Below are 24651 nucleotides of genomic sequence, written 5' to 3' on the forward strand. Positions count from 1 at the left end.
TATTTCCATGTTTATAGAGATGGCGGTGTAGATATTTCCATGTTTATAGAGACAGTGATGTAGATATTTGCGTGTTTATAGAGATAGCATTGTAGATATTTCCATGTTTATAGAGACAGTGGTGTAGATATTTCCATGTTTATACAGATAGAGGTGTAGTTATTTCCATGTTTATAGAGACAGCAGTGTAGATATTTCCATGTTTATACAGATAGCGGTGTAGATATTTCCACGTTTATAGAGATAGCGGTGTAGATATTTCCATGTTTATAGAGATAGCGGTGTAGATATTTCCATGTTTATAGAGACGGCGTTGTAAATAGTTCCATGTTTATACAGGTAGCGTTGTAAATGTTTACACATTTACTGAGATAGCGGTGTAGATATTTCCACGTTTATACAGAATGCGGTGTAGATATTTCCACGTTTACAGAGATTTTATGAAAAATTATTTTATGAAGACCAAACAAGTCATTGGGGTACCTACCTTATGTCATTTTTTACATTGAGGGTGTTAAAAATACCCCTACCCTATCCAAAACCCTGACATATAGAGCCAGTAAAGGCCATGCAATAAAGTATTCTTGGGCTTGTATGCCTGATAACAAAAACTTATCACAGAAGACTGCAAAAAACACAATCTTGCACAAAGCCCATTGCAACTTTGCACACAACAATGCTTCTGAAGGATATTTGCCCAACAACTGCCTGTCCAACCTGTGCCTGGCATCACCTTTGTTATTGATCTTTGTAGCCAAGGATAGTCATTTCCAAATGATCATATAATCTTCCTCATTTTTTCTTTTGTCTTCCTTTACCTCCGTGAATATGCATATAGTTTACTCTGGCTTGCCTGTTTCTATTGCAAGGCTCTGTTTCCAAACGAATATCTTTTTCTTGTGGAGAGCCTCTCTCTGTTTGTTATTTAGGTTGATAAGAGAAATGGGAACATTTGAGAGCTCAGGTAAAAGGCCTTAGTCTACAGTGATACTTTTTTGCACCCTTAGATGCTTACTTCCACTACAACTTGCAGGTGGGCCTTGAAAAGTTCTTGGAATAAGTTTGAGCTTTGGTCTTCTCCGATTCATTTAGCATAGATTCTCAAAATGTGGTCCCTGGACCCACAGCATCAGCATCACCTGGAGATTGTTAGAAATGCAAATCATCGGGCCTCATTCCAGACCCTCAGCTGGAAACTCTAGGGGCATGGCCAGACCCTCTGTAGCTGAACAAGCCATTCAGGTGGTTTTGATGCAGCTAAAGTTTTGGAACAACTAATGTAGCCCCATTTGGAAACTTGCCTCTACAGGCCTCCCTAGCTGGTAAGCTGCTAGCATTTTTTGTTTGTTTCTTTGTTTTGATACAGGGTCTTGCTCTGTTGACCAGACCGTGACCTCCTGGGTTCAAGCGAGGACTCAGTAGCTGGGACTACAGGTATGTGCCACCACCGTGCCCAACTACTTTTTGTATTTTTTTTTTTTGTTGTAGGGATGGGGTTTTAGCCTAGGCTATTCTCAAACTCCTGGACTCAAGCAAACTGCCCACTTTGGCCCCACGAAGTGTTGGGATTATAGGCATGGGCCACCACTCCTGGCCCAAAGTTCATATTTTAACTACTAACCTAAATTATTTTAAAAACAAAATTCTCCTTGGACTCAAACCAGGTCAGAGTGACATGATCATGTGCCTGTTTTGTGCAGGGTGAAGTGAGATTATTATCTAGGAAATAGCTGAAATGTCCTGAGGGTGACAAAGAGGAGCTGTGTTTTCAGCCAAATATCAGAACCAGGGCCACTGCCTGCCGCTGAACCCCAGCGGGGACCCCTACTTTGTGTTTATCTGTGGTGGCTACGCTTGCCCACCTGGGTGGGAACCCCGAGAATGACTCCAGACTCTTCCAGGGACTGCATGCCAGGGTATTTTTACAATGTATGTGTAGACTTTGTTCGGGTGGAAAAGTTATTTTATGAAGACGAAACAAGCAATTGGAGTACCTACCTTATGGCATTTTTTACATTGAGAGTGTTAAAAATACCCCTCCCCTAACCAAAACCCTGACAAATAGAGCCAGGGAAGGCCATGCAATAAAGGATTCTTGGGCTTGTATGCCTGATAACAAAAACTTATCACAGAAGACTGCAAAAAACACAATCTTGCACAAAGCCCATTGCAACTTTGCACACAACAATGCTTCTGAAGGATATTTGCCCAAAAACTGCCTGTCCAAACTGGGCCTGGCATCACCTTTGTTTTTGATCTTTGTAGCCAAGGATAATCATTTCCAAATGATCATATAATCTTCCTCATTTTTTCTTTTGTCTTCCTTTACCTCAGTGAATATGCATATAGTTTACTCTGGCTTGCCTGTTTCTATTGCAAGGCTCTGTTTCCAAACGAATATCTTTTTCTTGTGGAGAGCCTCTTTCTGTTTGTTATTTAGGTTGATAAGAGAAATGTGAACATTTGAGAGCTCAGGTAAAAGGCCTTAGTCTACAGTGAAACTTTTTTGCACCCTTAGATGCTTACTTCCACTACAACTTGCAGGTGGGCCTTGAAAAGTTCTTGGAATAAGTTTGAGCTTTGGTCTTCTCCGATTCATTTAGCATAGATTCTCAAAATGTGGTCCCTGGACCCACAGCATCAGCATCACCTGGAGATTGTTAGAAATGCAAATCATCGGGCCTCATTCCAGACCCTCAGCTGAGAACTCTAGGGGCATGGCCAGACCCTCTGTAGCTGAACAAGCCATCCAGGTGGTTTTGATGCAGCTAAAGTTCTGGAACAACTAATGTAGCCCCATTTGGAAAACTTGGCTCTACAGGCCTCCTTAGCTGGTAAGCTGCTAGCATTTTTTGTTTGCTTGTTTGTTTGTTTTGATACAGGGTCTTGCTCTGTTGACCAGACTGTGACCTCCTGGGTTCAAGCGAGGACTCAGCCTCCTGAGTAGCCGGGACTACAGGTATGTGCCACCACCATGCCCAACTACTTTTTGTATTTTTTTTTTGTAGGGATGGGGTTTTAGCCCATGCTAATCTCAAACTCCTGGACTCAAGCAATCTGCCCACTTTGCCCTCACGAACTGCTGGGATTATAGGCATGAGCCACTGTGCCCGGCCCTGCCAGCTTTGTATAAGCTGAGGAGTTTTTAAAAATACCTAGACTCAGGGCAAACCCCAGACACTTAAGTCAGATTCTCTGGGAGGTGAAGCCCAGGCACTGGTATTTTTAAAGTCTCTACAGATGGTTCTAATGTGCTGCTAAGTTAGAGAACCGCTGATCTAGACCAGGCCTTTTCAAACTTAATGTGCACGTGAATTACCTGGACCTTGTTAAAATGCAGATTCAGTCTGCATAGGCCTGGGGTGGAGCCTGAGCTTCTGCATTTTTAACAAGTCTCTAGAGGATGCTGCTGCATCTGGGCTGCTAACTACACTTGGAGATAGGAGGTTCTGGAGAGCAGAGGAAAGAGCATGAACCATAACCTAGGGGCTGGTAGTCCTGACTTCCGAGCCAAGGTTTGCCTTTATGTGGCTGGCAACTTGCTTGGACTCCTACCTCAATTCTTTGGGCCCAAGGTTTGTCCTGCCTCAGAAGGATGTCAAGAAAATTGAGTGAGTAATGCAGAATTGTTTCTTAAAGTGTGTGCAGATGCTCCATGAATTTAGAGAGTATGTGGATGCACATTAGTAAATTTTAATAGTTGTGACCATCTTGTTATGAGTACTTAGAACAAGTAATAATGGCTTTTGATGTATAGTAGTAAGAAAGCTTCCTTTTAAATGGCGTGCATTTAAGTTTCAAAAGTGGGCCTATTTAAAAATATATGAAATAAATAATAGTAGAGGTAATTGACAGATCAAAATTAGGAAGGCAGGATGAGAATGACTCAAGTTTGGGAAATGCTGAGAAAGCAGATGCCCAAGGGCTATGAAAACTTAAAAAAATAGGTAACACTTGATTTTGATTGGCTGAATGAGATGATGTGTTTGATTATTTATGGGGTTGGCATTTGGCAACATGCACTGGGTGGCTGGGATCACTGTTTATTAAAAAATATTTGAGTCCCTACTTTGCACTAGATACTGTTTTAGTCTCTTGGAAAAGGGATTGGGGTCAGGCAGGATAAAAACAAATCATTTATGCCCACAAGAAAATTGCAGGAAGATAAAAGTCATGAAATAAACTCTATGCTTCTAATTTAATATTTTTTATAGATTATGAGAAAAAAGTTTTGCTCACTATCAGCTAGGAAAGCTGTCTTAGCACAACCATTCATTCTTGCACAAATCAAAATCAAGACGAGCCAGATTTAATTTAATATTTTTTCACAGATTATGAGAAAAAAGTTCTAATTTAATTTTTTTTAGATTATGAGAAAAAAGTTTCGCTCTCTATCAGCTAGGAAAGCTGTCTTAGCACAACCATTCATTCTTGCACAAATCAAAATCAAGATGAGCCAGAAGGCTCCATTCTGACAGCTTCTAATGGAGAAGCTACATTTACTGGACATGGGGAAAGTTGCTGGGCTCTAAGGACTGTGCATTTCTTGAACTAGATAAATGGTCTTGGTGTAGCATAATACCAAAACTTCTTGTTGCAGCCCGTAAGGACAGAACTCAATCAGCCTGAAAAGGAAGTCAGTGACTCCGACTCAACACAGGAATGTTCTGTGATTCCTAAAGAAGGATGTAGGAGTGTGGCACAATTCAATCACAGTCTGTGGCCCTGTTCCTCTGCCTTGACATGAGTGGGATTTCCCAGCTGGTCATTTTCTTCTTATCTAAGACATTGGGAACAAATTAATTAACCTCCTCTGGGCTTCAGTACTCCCACTCATCAAATTAGAGGACTGGGCAGTCGCTAGGCTCTCTTTAGGCATCATATTTTAGTTTCTGTGATTTTAAATTTGAGAAGGGGTGTCTAAGGGAGAATACATAGGGGAGGGGGAAAGGCTTATTAAAAGTGTAGTTAGACACTGAATGTTTAAGAATTGCATTTTGTAATAATACCTTTACGTAATCAGGACTGACAATCTTCCCTGATGGCAGCACCTGGAGGAATGGCTGCATTCAAAAATAAAAATGAAATAAAACAAGACCTTATTTGAACTTAGCAATAATGCTGTTTCCTCTTTTTGATTTGAGGAGGTTATAGCTGTTGTAAATGCTTGAATTGGGTCTGCCCAGGCAAAACGGAGTCAAGAGTCCATGTCGGATGAATTTTAACAACGTAGACAATAGAAAGGGTTGCTTAAACTGCCCCTCTTTTACCAAAACAGATTCACAAATGAAAGAACAACACTTCCATTTTTTAAAAACATTTTTTGAGATGAAGTCTTCCTTTGTCACCCAGAGTGGAGTGCAGTGGTGCGATCTTGGCTCACTGCAAACTTTGCCTCCCGGGTTCAAGTGATTCTCCTGCCTCATCCTCCCGAGTAGCTGGGACTACAGGCGCCCACCACCATTCCTAGCTAATTTTTGTATTTTTAGTAGAGACAGGGTTTCACCATGTTGGCCAGGCTGGTCTCGAACTCCTGACCCCAGGTGGTCCGCCGACCTCGGCCTCTGAATGTGCTGGGATTACAGGCATGAGCCAACACGCGTGGCCAAAAAATTTCCATTTTTAATTGCAGGGTCTTGGGAATAAAAATGCATCCGTAATTTCTTGCATCTCTCCGCTCGGGCTTGCATGAATGCAGAGGGATGGGGAGGACTTCTTGAGGCAAGCATCCCCCTCTTGTCGCCTGCCATCTGGAGAGAGAGGGCTGTGATTTATCTCACTTTAATCAGGAAGGACCCGATGGGTGGATGGAGAGGTCTGACGGCTTTGTTGCTCCATGTGGGAAAGAAACGGACAGAGTGAGTTTGTGTATGATCCCTAAGGAGAAAGCGTCTTTGTGCTCTATTTCTTTTTGACCTGGAGCCCCTGAAAGCAAGCTAGTTACAAGTTGAAATAGGCCGTTTCTAAAGTGCGATTTTGTTTGTGTATGAGCCTTGATTACAAAGGGGAAAAAAACCCGCTTAATTTACATACACCACATGTAGTGCAGGATCCCCTGGGCTGTCTTTTCAGGTATCAGGAAACTTTGATGAAAGTCGCTTGTCTCATCTAGGAGTCATTTCATATTGTTTAGCAGAGCCTGGTATTAACATTTCCTTCCAACTGTTTACTGGAATCTGTGTGTTCCCTTCAAGTGATGCATACAAGATGCACAGGCTTCCTGCCACTGTCATCCTAATCTTTCCATGCAGACAGGAGCAGAGGGGAGAGCGCTGAGCCAGGCCCCAGCTTGCTTTTCTTTCCTGACACAGCCCGGCTCCGCTGCACTTCTCAGCTCTTGCTCTAGGTGGTGCTGTTTGACCATTTTCTTCATGTGACCCTCCACTCGGTAATATAAATTCATTCGGAGGATGACCTGATATCAAAAAAAATTCCTTTTGATTAGTAGAATCAACTTGTTTCTTCACACGATACTCTTCCCACTGAGACACATGGAGACAATCCTGACTCCAGGTTTGCAACCTTGAGATTTCTCTCAGATGCAATAAAAAAAACAAAAAAGCATTTTGAGTGGCACAGTGGTGCCTAGTGCATGATGATGTTTGTCTGCTCAAACATTAAAGGGAAACTTGTGGGTTTGAGGATGCCCAGCAGCACGACAGCTGCCAATGTAAATGAGCCGTATAGAGAGAGAGGGGGCGGGAGGGGACTACAAACTTCAGAATATGAGCTGTTCGTTTATAAGTTAAAAAAAAAAAGTCAAAAGGGAGCCCAGGATGGTGCAAGAAAGAGGAGAAAGGAAGATTTTCCTTGCAGCTAATCAGGAGAGTTCATAAGGGCTGATTACATGAGTGGAAGCCTTAAGTTCTTTTTTTAAAAAAATGTGAAAATTTGCATGCATGTATGTATGTATGTATGTATGTATGTATGTATAGCTTCGTGTATTACCATTATTATTGCAATCAGCAAATGGATTTACTTCCTTTATCTCATGGGCTCCTTCCCACTCACTTCTGGCAGCACATTTTCCTTTCTCCTTCATCCCAGAACATCAAAGAACAGATGCGATTCCTAACCCTGGCTCCAGTGGACTTTATACAATGTAAACAGTGCACCTCTAACGTGGTTCACCGCTTAGAGAACGTGTGTCCCATTTTAAAACTGTGACTCCTTTATATTTTGCAGTGCTTATTTTAATAAGAGGCATTGGACTTGTGACATTTTTCATGGAGGAGTGAGCTTAATGGTTGAAAGTAATCGATAAACTTGTTTTTCCTCTGATGCCATCAGCCAAGATCCTATGGCAATAGTAAGAGGATGACACTGGGCTGGCACCCCCTCCATAACATATTTGGACCATGTTTTCCCCCCAGAATGCACATGCAATAGCTTTGGTTTGGTAAGAGAGAGATGGTGTACTTGGTTTCCTTCTGTCACACTTTTGGTGAAATGAATTAGACTTTTAAATCAGGAAATTCAGCGAGATGAGTTAGATTTTTACACAAGAGCAGTGGAGGACTTCCAGCTGGTTGGGGGAATGATACGGAAATATCTTGCTAAATCAGGGTCTGGTGGAATGCTGCTCCCCTGGCAGGCTCCTCTTCACAGGGAGCAATCTGTGGGTTGCGTATAGAACAGAGCGAGAAGGAGGCATAGCATGGTCTTGCTCAGGGGAAGAACCGGTGTTCAGATGTTTGTCATTAGGAACTGGGTGTGGGCTTTTTCAAGTTAAACTGAAGCAGCAGTTCTATTAGGAAGAGCCTCCCAGATCAGCATCTTTTGTTTCTGGATACTCTCCCTTTGAAAAGCCAGATTTCAGCAAAAAGCTTTGCTAATGGTGAAATTGCACAACTGAAACCCTATGGGAGCAATGGGAAAGATGGAGAAAGAGGTGGTTATATCATGTACTTCAACAGTTTATTTAGAGGCTGTTGACGTTAGAATAACAAGCCAAGACAAACAAAAATACTCATTTTGGATGAAAATATTGTCTTTTCATGTTATTATAGATAGCTGAGTCCTAAGACTTCTACAGAAACTCATTTTCCTAATGAGTGGCTGATTTTTCTGGTTGTGCAAGTAATGTCCAAATTATTGTACAAGTTTTTGGCTCAGGAGCAAACATTGTATTGTATATTGAGCTAGTCACTTGCCCTTTCTAAGGTAAGCCCTTACCTCTGCTTTCCCTTCATCTTGTCATTTCTGTTTGTTGGGTACAGGTTTCCTGTTGGTTCTTTCTTTTGGCTCTGATGTAACATGAATGAAGTTCTTAACATCCTTTCAGACATAAACACAACTTAGCTCATTGTTTCTGAGTTCATATAGAGGTTTCCTTGCCCCTGAGACTTTCGTGTCAGACAGCTGGATGTTGCTGTGTTCAAGGCTCTATATGTTGATTTTGTATCCTACAACTTTACTGATTTCACCTATCAGTTCAGTTCTAACAGTTTTCAAATTTTATTTATTTGTTTTTGTTTTTTAAATATTGTATGTTTCATTTTAGAGTCAGGAGGGTAGATGTACAGGTTTCTTAAACAGGTATATTGCATGGTGCTGAGGTTTGGGCTTCTAATGATCCCACCACCCAAGCAGTGAGCATAGTAATGGATAGGTAGTTTTTCAACCCTTGCTCCCACCATCCTTCCCTCCCACCTTTGGAGTCCCCCAGTGTCTATTGTTCCCTTCTTTGTGTTGAGTTCTAACCTTTATTTAGTGAAGTTTGTAGGGTTTTCTATATATAACAATATCATGCCGTCAGTAGAGACAGTTTCACTTCTTCCTTTCCTATTAGGATGCCTTTTATTTCTTTCTTTTGCCTAATTACCCTGAGAAGTGGTGTCTGTGGGCATCCTTGTCTTGCTCCTGATGGTAGAGGAAAAGTTTCAACTTTTCACCATTGATTATGGTGTTAGCTATGGGTTTGTCATATATGGCCTTTATTTTGTTGGGATACAGTCCCTCAATACGTGATCTGTTGGGTGTTTTTTGTTTTTCACCATGAAAGGGTTTCGAATTTTGTCAAAAACTTTTTCTATATCTATTGTGATGGCCATATAGTTTCTATCCTTTATTTTTCTAATATGGTATATTATATGTATTGATTTGCTTATGTTGAACCATGACATGATCATGGTGAATGATTCTTTCAATGTGCTATTGAATTTGGTTTGCTAGGATTTTGTTGAGGATTTTTGCATCTATGTAGATCAAGGATATTGGCCTGTCATTTTCCTTTCTTGTAGTGTTCTTGTCTGGCTTTGGAATCAGGGTAATGCTGGCCCTGTAAGATGAGTTTGGAAGTATTCCCTCCACTTCAGCTTTTTGGAAGAGTTTGAGAAGGACTGGTATTCGTTCTTCTTAAAATATTTGGTAGAATTAATATGGGAAGCCATCTGGTTTTGGTTTTGGTTTTGGTTTATACAGATAGTGGTGTAGATATTTCCACATTTTACAGAGAGCTGTGTAGACATTTCCCTGTTTACACAGATAGCGCTGAAAATATTTCCAAGTTTACACAGATAGCGTTGTAGATATTTCCATGCTTACACAGATTGCGGTGTAGATATTTCCAAGTTTACACAGATAGCTGTGTAGATATTTCCATGTTTACACAGATAGTGTTGTAGATATTTCATTGTTTACAGAGATAGCGGTGAAGGTATTTCCATGTTTTTAAAGATACCGGTGTAGGTATTTCCGTGTTTATAAAGATAGCGGTGGAGATATTTCCATATTGATACAGATAGCGGTGTAAAAATTTCCATGTTTATACAGATAGCGGTGTAGTTATTTCCAAGTTTCTACAGACAGCGGTGTATATATTTCCATGTCTATAGAGACTGCGGTGTAGATATCTCCATCATTGCACAGATTGCTGTGTAGATATTTCCATGTTTATACAGGTTGCGGTGTAGTTATTTCCATGTTGATACAGATAGCGGTGTAGATATTTCCATCTTTCTACACATGTCAGTGTAGATATTTCCAAGTTTACAGATGTCTTTGTAGATATTTCATTTTTTATGCAGATGGCGGCGTAGAAATTTCCATATTTATAGAGATGGCGGAGTAGTTATTTCTATGTTTATAGAGATAGCGGTGTAAATATTTCCATGTTTATAGAAATGGTGGTGTAAGTATTTTCATGTTTATAGAGATAGCGGTGTAGATATTTCCATGTTTCTACCGAAGACTGTGTAGATATTTCCATGTTTGTACAGATGGCAGTGTAGATATTTCCATGTTTATAGAGATAGCCGTGTAGATATTTTCATGTTTGTACAGATTGCGGTGGAGTTATGTCCATGTTTATAAGATAGAAATGGAGATATTTCCACGTTAATACACATAGCGGTGTAGATATTTCCATGTTTATACAGATACCGGTGTAGATATTTCCATGTTTATACCGATGGCTGTGCCGATATTTCCATGTTTATACAGAGTTCTCTCTAGATATTTCCATGTTTATATAGATGACAGTGTAGATATTTCCCGGGTTATACAGATGACTGTGTAGATATTTCCATGTTAATACAGATGGCGGTGTAGATATTTCCATGTTTATAGAGATAGCGGTGTAGATATTTTCATGTTTATAGAGATAGCGGTTTAAATATGTCCATCTTTGTACAGATAGTGGTGTAGATATTTCCATGTTTATACAGGTAGCAGTGTAGGTATTTCCATGTTTATACAGATGGCGGTGTAGATATTTCCATGTTTCTAAAGATGGCGGTGTAGATATTTCCTTGTTTATACAGATAGCGGTGAAGATATTTCCATGTATATACAGATAGCGGTGTAGATATTTCCATGTTTACACAGATAGCGGAGGAGATATTTCCCTGTTTATACAGATAGCTATGTAGATATTTCCATGTTTATACAGATAGCGGTGTAGATATTCCAATGTTTATAGAGACAGCGGTGTAGATATTTCCATCTTTGCACAGATTTCTGTGTAGATATTTCCATGTTTATACAGATTGTGGTGTAGTTATTTCCATGTTGATACAGATAGCGGTGTAGATATTTCCATGTTTATACACGTAGCGGTGTAGAAATTCCCATTTTAATACAGATCGCTTTGTAGATATTTCCAGATTTCTACTCATGTCAGTGTAGATATTTCCAAGTTTATACAGATGTCTGTGTAGATATTTCATTGTTTATGAAGATGGCGGTGTAGATATTGCCATATTTATAGAGATGGCGGTGTGGTTATTTCTATGTTTATAGAGATAGCGGTGTAAATATTTCCATGTTTATAGAAATGCTGGTGTAAGTATTTTCATGTTTATAGAGATAGCGGTGTAGATGTTTCCATGTTTGTACAGATGACTGTGTAGATATTTCCATGTTTGTACAGATGGCAGTGTAGATATTTCCATGATTATAGAGATAGCGGTGTAGATAATTCCATGTTTCTACAGATGACTGTGTAGATATTTCCATGTTTGTACAGATGGCAGTGTAGATATTTCCATGTTTATAGAGATAGCCGTGTAGATATTTTCACGTTTATTCAGATTGCGGTGGAGGAATGTCCATGTTTATACAGATAGAAATGGAGATATTTCCACGTTAATACACATAGCGGTGTAGATATTTCCATGTTTATACAGATAGCGGTGTAGATATTTCCAGGTTTATACAGATGACTGTGTAGATATTTCCATGTTAATACAGATGGCGGTGTAGATATTTCCATGTTTAGAGAGATAGCGGTGTAGGTATTTCCATGTTTATAGAGATAGCGTTTTAAATATTTCCGTCTTTATTCAGATAGTGGTGTAGATATTTCCATGTTTATACAGATGGCGGTGTAGATACAGCCATGTTTCTGAAGATGGCAGTGTAGATATTTTCATGTTTACATAGATGGCGGTGTAGATCTTTCCGTATACAGAGATTGCAGTGTGGATATTTCCATGTTTATAGTGCAAGTGGTGTAGGTATTTCCATGTTTATAGAGATAGCGTTGTAGACATTTCCATATTTATACAGGTAGCGGTGTAGGTATTTCCATGTTTATACAGATGGCGGTGTAGATATTTCCATGTTTCTAAAGATGGCGGTGTAGATATTTCCTTGTTTATACAGATAGCGGTGTAGATATTTCCATGTATATACAGATAGCGGTGTAGATATTTCCATGTTTACACAGATAGCGTTGTAGATATTTCATTGTTTACAGAGATAGCGGTGTAGGTATTTCCACGTTTTTAAAGATACCTGTGTAGGTATTTCCGTGTTTATAAAGATAGCGGTGGAGATATTTCCATATTTATACAGATAGCGGTGTAAAAATTTCCATGTTTATACAGATAGCGGTGTAGTTATTTCCATGTTTCTACATATAGCGGTGTATATATTTCCATGTTTTTAGAGACTGCGGTGTAGATATTTCCATCTTTGCACAGATTGCTCTGTAGATATTTCCATGTTTATACAGGTTGCGGTGTAGTTATTTCCATGTTGATACAGATAGCGGTGTAGATATTTCCATGTTTATACAGGTAGCGGTGTAGAAATTCCCAAGTTTATACGGATCGCTTTGTAGATATTTCCATGTGTCTACACATGTCAGTGTAGATATTTCCAAGTTTATACAGATGTCTGTGTAGATATCTCATTGTTTATGCAGATGGCGGTGTAGAAATTTCCATGTTTATAGAGACTGCGGTGTAGATATTTCCATCTTTGCACAGATTGCTGTTTAGATATTTCCATGTTTACACAGATGGCGGTGTAGTTATTTCCATATTTATACAGAGGGCTGTGTACGTATTTCCATGTTTATACTGATGGCAGTGTAGATATTTCCATGTTCCTACACATGACTGTGTAGTTATTTCCATGTTTACAGATGGCTTTGCAGGTATATCCTGGTTTATAGAGATAGCGGTGTAGATATTTCCATGTTTATATAGATAGCGGTGTAAATATTTCCATGTTTTATACAGATCGTTGTGTACATATTTCCATGTTTATACTGATACCGGTGTAGATATTTCCATGTTTATGCATACCGCTATGTAGATATTTCCATGTTTATACAGATAGCGGTGCAGATATTTCCATGTATGTACAGATGGCGGTGTTGGTGTTTTCACCTATACACAGATTGCCGTGTAGGTATTTCCATGTGTATACAGATGGCATTGTAGATATTTCCATGTTTATACAGATGGTGGTGTAGATGTTTCCATGTTTCTACAGATGGCGTTGTAGGTATTTCCATGTTTATACAGATAACGGTGTATATATTTCCATATTTATACAGATAGCGGTGTAAATATTTCCATGTTTATACAGATCACGGTGTAGATATTTCCATGTTTATAGAGATAGCGGTGTAGATATTTTCATGTTTATACAGATAGCGGTGTAGATATTTCCATGTTTTTACAGATTGCGGTGTAGATATTTCCATGTTTATACAGATAGCGGTGGAGATTTTTCCCTGTTTATACAGATATCGATGTAGATATTTCCATGTTTATACAGATGGCGGTGTAGGTATTTCCATGTTTCTAAAGATGGCGGTGTAGATATTTCCATGTTTATAGAGATTGAGGTGTAGTTATTTCCATATTTATACAGAGGGCTGTGTACATATTTCCACGTTTATACTGATGGCAGTGTAGATATTTCCATGTTCCTACACAAGACTGTGTAGTTATTTCCATGTTTACACAGATGGCTTTGCAGGTATTTCCTGGTTTATAGAGAGAGCTGTGTAGATATTTCAATGTTTATAGAGATAGCGGTGTAGATATTTTCATGTTTATACAGATAGCGGTTTAGATATTTCCATGTTTATACAGACCGCGGTGTAGATATTTCCATGTTTATACAGATTGCGGTGCAGATATTTCCATGTTTGTACAGATGGCGGTGTTGATATTTCCATCTAAACACAGACGACCGTGTAGATATTTCCATGTTTATACAGATAGCGGCACAGATATTTCCATGGATATTTAGATGGCAGTGTAGACATTTCCATGTTTATACAGATAGCGGTGTTGTAATTTCCATGTTTATATAGATAGCGGTGTAGATATTTCCATGTATATACACATGGCTGTGTAGATATTTCCATGTTTATACAGATGGCGGTGTAGATATTTCCATGTTAATACAGATAATTTTGTAAGTATTTCCTTGTTTATACTGATGGCGTTGTAGATATTTCGATGTTTATAGAGATAGCATTTGAGATATTCCCATGTTTATACAGATAGCGGTGTAGATATTTCCATGTTTATACTGATCGTGGTGTAGATATTTCCATGTTTATAGAGATGTCGGTGTAGATATTTCCATGTTCATAGAGATAGCTGTGTTGATTTTTCCATGTTTATAGGGATAGCGGTGTGGATATTTCCATGTTTATACAGGTAGGGGTGTAGATATTTCCGTGTTTATACAGATGGCGGTGTAGATATTTCCATGTTTATACAGATCACGGTGTAGATATTTCCTTGTTTATACAAATAGCGGTGTAGTTATTAGCATGTTTATACAGATAGCGGTGCAGATATTTCCATGTATAAACAGATGTCTGTGTATATATTTTCATGTTTAAACAGATGGTGGTGTAGATATTTTCTTGTTTATACAAATAGCGGTGTAGTTATTTCCATGTTTATACAGATAGTGGTGTAGATATTTCCATGTATATACAGATGGCTGTGTAGATATTTCCATGTTTATACAGATGGCTGTGTAGATATTTCCATGTTTATTCAGAAGACTTTGTAGGTATTTCCATGTTTATACAGATGGCGGTGTAGATATTTCCATGTTTATAGAGATAGCTGTGTAGATATTTCCATGTTTATACAGATAGCGGGGTAGATATTTCCATGTTTACAGATCGCGGTGTAGATATTTTCATGTTTATACAGATCACGGTGTAGATATTTCCATGTTTATACAGATCGCAATGTAGATATTTCCATGTTTATACAGATGGCGGTGTAGATATTTCCATGTTTATATAGATGGTGGTGAAGATATTACCATGTTTATACAGATAGCGGTGTAGATATTTCCATCTTTATACAGATCGTGTTGAAGATATTTCCATGTTTATACAGATCGCGGTGTAGCTATTTCCATGTTTATAGAGATAGCGGTGTAGACATTTCCATGTTTATACAGATAGCAGTGTAGATATTTCCATTTTTATAGAGATAGCGGTTTAGATATTTCATATTTATACAGATAGCGGTGTAGATATTTCCATGTTTGTACAGATTGCAGTGTAGATATTTCCATGTTTATACACATGACTGTGTAGGTATTTCCATGTTTAGACAGATGGCTTTGTAGATATTTCCACGTTTATAGAGATAGCGGTGCAGATATTTCCATGTTTATACCGATAGTGGTGTAAATATTTCCATGTTTATACAGATCTTGGTGTAGATATTTCCATGTTTATACAGATACCAGTGTAGATATTAACATGTTTATACAGACCACAGTGTAGGAATTTCCATGTTTATAGAGATAGCGTTGTAGATATTTCCATGTTTGTACAGATGGCGGTGTTGGCGTTTCCATCTATACACAGATTGCCGTGTAGGAATTTCCATGAGTATACAGATGGCATTGTAGTTATTTCCTTGTTTATACAGATGGTAGTGTAGATATTTCCATGTTTATACAGATGACTGTATAGGTATTTCTATGTTTTTACAGATGGCATTGTAGATATTTCCATGTCTATAGAGATAGCAATGTAGATATTTCCCTGTTTATACAGATGGCGGTGTAGATAGTTCCATGTTTATAGAGATAGCGGTGTAGATATTTCCATATTAATACAAATAACTGTGTAGATATTTCCATGTTTATACAGAGAGCGGTGAAAATATTTCCATGTATATGGAGATAATGGTGTAGATATTTCCATGTTTATAGAGATAGCGGTGTAGATATTTCCATGTTTATACAGATAGCGGTGTAGATATTTCCATGTTTATACAAACCGCAGTGTAGGTATTTCCATATTTATACAGATAGCGGTGCAGATATTTCCATGTTTGTACAGTTTGCGGTGTTGATATTTCCATCTATACACAGATGACCGTGTAGATATTTCCATGTTTATACAGATGGCGGAAAAGATATTTCTATGGATATGTAGATGGCGATGTAGATATTTCCATGTTTATACAGATAGCGGTGTAGTTTTTTCCATGTTTATATAGATAGCTGTGTAAGTATTTCCATGTATATACACATGGCTGTATAGATATTTCCATCTTTATACAGATGGCGGTGTAGATATTTCCATGTTTTTACAGATAACTTTGAAAGTATTTCCATGTTTATAGAGATGGCGGTGTAGATATTTCCATGTTTATAGAGATATCAGTGGAGATATTTCCATGTTTATAGAGATAGCGGTGTAGATATTTCCAAGTTTATACTGATGACGATGTTGATATTTCCATGTTTATACAGATAGCGGTGTAAATATTTCCATGTATTATACAGATCGTTGTGCAGATATTTCCATGTATTATACAGATCGTTGTGTAGATATTTCCATGTTTATACACACCGCTGTGTAGGTATTTCCATGTTTATACAGATAACGGTGTAGATATTTCCATATTTATACAGATAGCGGTGTAAATATTTCCATGCTTATACAGATCACGGTGAAGATATTTCCATGTTTATAGAGATAGCGGTGTAGATATTTCCATGTTTATACAGACCGCGGTGTAGATATTTCCATGTTTATGCAGATTGCGGTGCAGATATTTCCATGTTTGTACAGATGGCGGTGTTGATATTTCCATCTATACACAGATGACCGTGTAGATATTTCCATGTTTATACTGATGGCGGCGCAGATATTTCCATGGATAAGTAGATGGCGGTGTAGATATTTCCATGTTTATACAGATAGCGGTGTAGTTATTTCCATGTTTATATAGATAGCGGTGTAGATATTTCCATGTACATACACATGCCTGTGTACATATTTCCATGTTTATACACATGGCGGTGTAGATATTTCCATGTTTATACAGATAACTTTGTAAGTATTTCCTTGTTTATACAGATGGCGGTGTAGATATTTCGATGTTTATTGAGATAGCATTGGAGATATTTCCATGTTTATACAGATAGCGGTGTAGATATTTCCCTGTTTATACTGATCGTGCTGTAGATATTTCCATGTTTATACTGATAGCCGTGTAGATATTTCCATGTTTATTCAGATTGCGGTGTGGATATTTCCATGTTTATACAGGTAGGGGTGTAGATATTTCCGTGTTTATACAGATGGCGGTGTAGATATTTCCATGTTTATACAGATAGCGGTGTAGATATTTCCATGTATATACAGATGGCTGTGTAGATATTTCCATGTTTATACAGATGGCTGTGTAGATATTTCCATGTTTATACAGATGACTTTGTAGGTATTTCCATGTTTATACAGATGGCGGTGTAGATATTTCCATGTTTATAGAGATAGCTGTGTAGATATTTCCATGTTTATACAGATATCGGTGTAGATATTTCCATGTTTATACAGATCGCGGTGTAGATATTTCCATGTTTATACAGATCACGGTGTAGATATTTCCTTGTTTATACAAATAGCGGTGTAGTTATTAGCATGTTTATACAGATAGCGGTGCAGATATTTCCATGTATAAACAGATGTCTGTGTATATATTTTCATGTTTAAACAGATGGTGGTGTAGATATTTTCTTGTTTATACAAATAGCGGTGTAGTTATTTCCATGTTTATACAGATAGTGGTGTAGATATTTCCATGTATATACAGATGGCTGTGTAGATATTTCCATGTTTATACAGATGGCTGTGTAGATATTTCCATGTTTATTCAGAAGACTTTGTAGGTATTTCCATGTTTATACAGATGGCGGTGTAGATATTTCCATGTTTATAGAGATAGCTGTGTAGATATTTCCATGTTTATACAGATAGCGGGGTAGATATTTCCATGTTTACAGATCGCGGTGTAGATATTTTCATGTTTATACAGATCACGGTGTAGATATTTCCATGTTTATACAGATCGCAATGTAGATATTTCCATGTTTATACAGATGGCGGTGTAGATATTTCCATGTTTATATAGATGGTGGTGAAGATATTACCATGTTTATACAGATAGCGGTGTAGATATTTCCATCTTTATACAGATCGTGTTGAAGATATTTCCATGTTTATACAGATCGCGGTGTAGCTATTTCCATGTTTATAGAGATAGCGGTGTAGACATTTCCATGTTTATACAGATAGCAGTGTAGATATTTCCATTTTTATAGAGATAGCGGTTTAGATATTTCATATTTATACAGATAGCGGTGTAGATATTTCCATGTTTGTACAGATTGCAGTGTAGATATTTCCATGTTTATACACATGACTGTGTAGGTATTTCCATGTTTAGACAGATGGCTTTGTAGATATTTCCACGTTTATAGAGATAGCGGTGCAGATATTTCCATGTTTATACCGATAGTGGTGTAAATATTTCCATGTTTATACAGATCTTGGTGTAGATATTTCCATGTTTATACAGATACCAGTGTAGATATTAACATGTTTATACAGACCACAGTGTAGGAATTTCCATGTTTATAGAGATAGCGTTGTAGATATTTCCATGTTTGTACAGATGGCGGTGTTGGCGTTTCCATCTATACACAGATTGCCGTGTAGGAATTTCCATGAGTATACAGATGGCATTGTAGTTATTTCCTTGTTTATACAGATGGTAGTGTAGATATTTCCATGTTTATACAGATGACTGTATAGGTATTTCTATGTTTTTACAGATGGCATTGTAGATATTTCCATGTCTATAGAGATAGCAATGTAGATATTTCCCTGTTTATACAGATGGCGGTGTAGATAGTTCCATGTTTATAGAGATAGCGGTGTAGATATTTCCATATTAATACAAATAACTGTGTAGATATTTCCATGTTTATACAGAGAGCGGTGAAAATATTTCCATGTATATGGAGATAATGGTGTAGATATTTCCATGTTTATAGAGATAGCGGTGTAGATATTTCCATGTTTATACAGATAGCGGTGTAGATATTTCCATGTTTATACAAACCGCAGTGTAGGTATTTCCATATTTATACAGATAGCGGTGCAGATATTTCCATGTTTGTACAGTTTGCGGTGTTGATATTTCCATCTATACACAGATGACCGTGTAGATATTTCCATGTTTATACAGATGGCGGAAAAGATATTTCTATGGATATGTAGATGGCGATGTAGATATTTCCATGTTTATACAGATAGCGGTGTAGTTTTTTCCATGTTTATATAGATAGCTGTGTAAGTATTTCCATGTATATACACATGGCTGTATAGATATTTCCATCTTTATACAGATGGCGGTGTAGATATTTCCATGTTTTTACAGATAACTTTGAAAGTATTTCCATGTTTATAGAGATGGCGGTGTAGATATTTCCATGTTTATAGAGATATCAGTGGAGATATTTCCATGTTTATAGAGATAGCGGTGTAGATATTTCCAAGTTTATACTGATGACGATGTTGATATTTCCATGTTTATACAGATAGCGGTGTAAATATTTCCATGTATTATACAGATCGTTGTGCAGATATTTCCATGTATTATACAGATCGTTGTGTAGATATTTCCATGTTTATACACACCGCTGTGTAGGTATTTCCATGTTTATACAGATAACGGTGTAGATATTTCCATATTTATACAGATAGCGGTGTAAATATTTCCATGCTTATACAGATCACGGTGAAGATATTTCCATGTTTATAGAGATAGCGGTGTAGATATTTCCATGTTTATACAGACCGCGGTGTAGATATTTCCATGTTTATGCAGATTGCGGTGCAGATATTTCCATGTTTGTACAGATGGCGGTGTTGATATTTCCATCTATACACAGATGACCGTGTAGATATTTCCATGTTTATACTGATGGCGGCGCAGATATTTCCATGGATAAGTAGATGGCGGTGTAGATATTTCCATGTTTATACAGATAGCGGTGTAGTTATTTCCATGTTTATATAGATAGCGGTGTAGATATTTCCATGTACATACACATGCCTGTGTACATATTTCCATGTTTATACACATGGCGGTGTAGATATTTCCATGTTTATACAGATAACTTTGTAAGTATTTCCTTGTTTATACAGATGGCGGTGTAGATATTTCGATGTTTATTGAGATAGCATTGGAGATATTTCCATGTTTATACAGATAGCGGTGTAGATATTTCCCTGTTTATACTGATCGTGCTGTAGATATTTCCATGTTTATACTGATAGCCGTGTAGATATTTCCATGTTTATTCAGATTGCGGTGTGGATATTTCCATGTTTATACAGGTAGGGGTGTAGATATTTCCGTGTTTATACAGATGGCGGTGTAGATATTTCCATGTTTATACAGATAGCGGTGTAGATATTTCCATGTATATACAGATGGCTGTGTAGATATTTCCATGTTTATACAGATGGCTGTGTAGATATTTCCATGTTTATACAGATGACTTTGTAGGTATTTCCATGTTTATACAGATGGCGGTGTAGATATTTCCATGTTTATAGAGATAGCTGTGTAGATATTTCCATGTTTATACAGATATCGGTGTAGATATTTCCATGTTTATACAGATCGCGGTGTAGATATTTCCATGTTTATACAGATCGCGGTGTAGATATTTCCATGTTTATACAGATAGCGGTGTAGGTATTTCCACGTTTTTACAGATATCGGTGTAGATATTTCCATGTTTACACAGATTGCGGTGTAGATATTTCCATCTTTCTACAGATGGCATTGTAGATATTTCCATGTTTATACAGATGGCGGTGTAGATATTTCCATCTTTACATAGATGGTGGTGTAGATATTACCATGTTTATACAGATAGCGGTGTAGATATTTCCATCTTTATACAGTTCGTGGTGAAGATATTTCCATGTTTATATAGATCGCAGTGTAGATATTTCCATGTTTATACAGATCGCGGTGTAGATATTTCCATGTTTATACAGATAGCGGTGTAGATATTTCCATGTTTATACAGATAGCGGTGTAGATATTTCCATGTTTATAGAGATAGCGGTGTAGGTATTTCCATGTTTATAGACATAGCGGTGTAGATATTTCCATGTTTATATAGATGGCGTTGTAGATATTTCCATGTTTATACCGAAAGCGGTGTTGGTATTTCCACGTTTATACAGATAGCGATGAAGATATTTCCCTGTTTATACAGCTCGCGGTGCAGATATTTATATATTTATACAGATGGCATTGTAGATATTTCCTTTTTCACACAGATGGCGGTGTAGATGTTTCCATGTTTATACAGATGGCGGAGTAGTTAGTTCCATGTTTAAGGAGATGGCAGTGTAGATATTTTCATGTTTATAGAGATGGTGGTGTAGATATTTTCATGTTTATAGAGATAGCGGTGTAGATATTTACATGTTTGTACAGATGGCGGTGTTGATATTTCCATCTATACACAGATGGCCGTGCAGATATTTCCATCTTTATACAGATGGCGGCGTAGATATTTCCATGAACATGCAGATGGCGGTGTAGATATTTCCATGTTAATACAGATAGCGGTGTAGATATTTCCATGTTTACACAGATGGTGGTGTAGATATTTCCGTGTTTATACACATGGCGGAGTAGATACTTCCATCTTTATGGAGATGGCAGTGTACATATTTTCATGTTTATAGAGATGGCGGTGTAGATATTTCCATACATATAGAGATCGCGGTGTAGATATTTCCATCTTTCTACAGATGGCAGTGTAGATATTTCCATGTTTATACAGATGGCGGTGTAGATATTTCCATATATATACAGATACCTGTGTGTATATTTCCATGTGTATACAGATGGTATTGTAGGTATTTCCATGTTTATACAGATGGTGGTGTAGATATTTCCATGTTCATTCAGATGACTGTGTAGATATTTCCATATTTTTACAGATGGCAGTGTAGATATTTCAATGTTTATAGAGATGGCGCTGTAGATATTTCAATGTTAATACAGATCGCGGAGTAGATGTTTCCATGTTTATACAGATAACGGTGTAGATATTTCCATCTTTCTACAGATGGCATTGTAGATATTTCCATGGTTATACAGATGGCGGTGTAGATATTTCCATGTTTATATAGACGGTGGTGTAGATGTTACCATGTTTAAACAGATAGCGGTGTAGATATTTCCATGTTTATAGAGACTGCAGTGTAGATATTTCCATATTTGCACAGATTACTGTTTAGATATTTCCATGTTTACACAGATTGCGGTGTAGTTATTTCCATATTTATACAGAGGGCTGTGTACATATTTCCATGTTTATACTGATGGCAGTGTAGATATTTCCATGTTCCTACACATGACTGTGTAGTTATTTCCATGTTTATACAGATGGCTTTGCAGGTATTTCCTGGTTTATAGAGATAGCGGTGTAGATATTTCCATGTTTATACAGATAGCGGTGTAAATATTTCCATGTTTTATACAGATCGTTGTGTAGATATTTCTATGTTTATAAAGATACCGGTGTAGATATTTCCATGTTTATACATACCGCTGTGTAGGTATTTCCATGTTTATACAGATAGTGGTGTAGATATTTCCATGTCTGTACAGATGGCGGTGTTGATGTTTCCAACCATACACAGATTGCCGTGTAGGTATTTCCATGTGTATACAGATGGCATTGTAGATATTTCCATGTTTATACAGATGGTGGTGGAGATGTTTCCATGTTTCTACAGATGGCGTTGTAGGTATTTCCATGTTTATACAGATAACTGTGTAGATATTTCCATATTTATACAGAAAGCGGTGTAAATATTTCCATGTTTATACAGATCACGGTGTAGATATTTCCATGTTTATAGAGATTGCGATGTAGATATTTCCATGTTTATACAGATAGCGGTTTAGATATTTCCATGTTTATACAGACCACGGTGTAGATATTTCCATGTTTATACAGATTGCGGTGCAGATATTTCCATGTTTGTACAGATGGCGGTGTTGATATTTCCAACTATACACAGATGACCGTGTAGATATTTCCATGTTTATACTGATGGCAGCGCAGATATTTCCATGGATATGTAGATTGCAGTGTAGATATTTCCATGTTTATACAGATAGCGGTGTAGTTATCTCCATGTTTATATAGATAGCGGTGTAGATATTTCCATGTATATACACATGGCTGTGTAGATATTTCCATGTTTATACACATGGCGGTGTAGATATTTCCATGTTTATACAGATAATTTGTAAGTATTTCCTTGTTTATACAGATGGCGGTGTAGGTATTTCGATGTTTATTGAGATAGCATTGGAGATATTTCCATGTTTATACAGATAGCGGTGTAGATATTTCCCTGTTTATACTGATCGTGGTGTAGATATTTCCATGTTTATAGAGATAGCGGTGTAGATATGTCCATGTTTATAGAGATAGCGGTGTGGATATTTCCATGTTTATACAGGTAGGGGTGTAGATATTTCCGTGTTTATACAGATGGCGGTGTAGATATTTCCATGTTTACACAGATTGCGGTGTAGATATTTCCATCTTTCTACAGATGGCATTGTAAATATTTCCATGTTTATACAGATGGCGGTTTAGATATTTCCATCTTTAAATAGATGGTGGTGTAGATATTACCATGTTTATACAGACAGCGTTGTAGATATTTCCATCTTTATAAAGTTCGTGGTGAAGATATTTCCATGTTTACACAGATGCCTATGCAGTTATCTCCATATTTATACAGAGGGCTGTGTAGATATTTCTAAGTTTATACAGATGGCAGTGTAGATATTTCCATGTTCCTACACATGACTGTGTAGGTATTTCCATGTTTATACAGATGGCTTTGTAGATATTTCCATGTCTATAGAGACAGCGGTGCAGATATTTCCATGTTTATACAGATTGCGGTGTATATATTTCCATGTTTATACAGATCGTGGTGTAGATATTTCCATGTTTATACAGATACCGGTGTAGATATTTCCATGTTTATACAGACTGCAGTGTAGATATTTCCATGTTTATAGAGATAGCAGTGTAGATATTTACATGTTTATACATATGTCTGTGTAGATATTTCCATGTGTATACAGATGGCATTGTAGATATTTCCATGTTTATACAGATGACTGTATAGGTATTTCCATGTTTTTACAGATGGCAGTGCAGATATTTCCATGTTTATAGAGATAGCGGTGTAGATATTTCCATGTTTGTACAGATGGCGGTGTTGTTATTTCCATCTATACACAGATGGTCATGTAGATATTTCCATGTTTATACAGATGGCGGCGTAGATATTTCCATGGACATGCAGATGGCCGTGTAGATATTTCCATGTTTATACAGATAGCGGTGTAGATATTTCCATGTTTACACAGATGGTGATGTAGATATTTCCGTGTTTATACACATGTCGGAGTAGATACTTCCATCTTTATGGAGATGGCAGTGTAGATATTTTGATGTCTATAGAGATGGCGGTGTAGATATTTTCATATTTATAGACATAGC

Source organism: Pan paniscus, chromosome 21 (assembly GCF_029289425.2).
Source record: "Pan paniscus chromosome 21, NHGRI_mPanPan1-v2.0_pri, whole genome shotgun sequence".
NCBI lineage: Eukaryota > Metazoa > Chordata > Mammalia > Primates > Hominidae > Pan > Pan paniscus.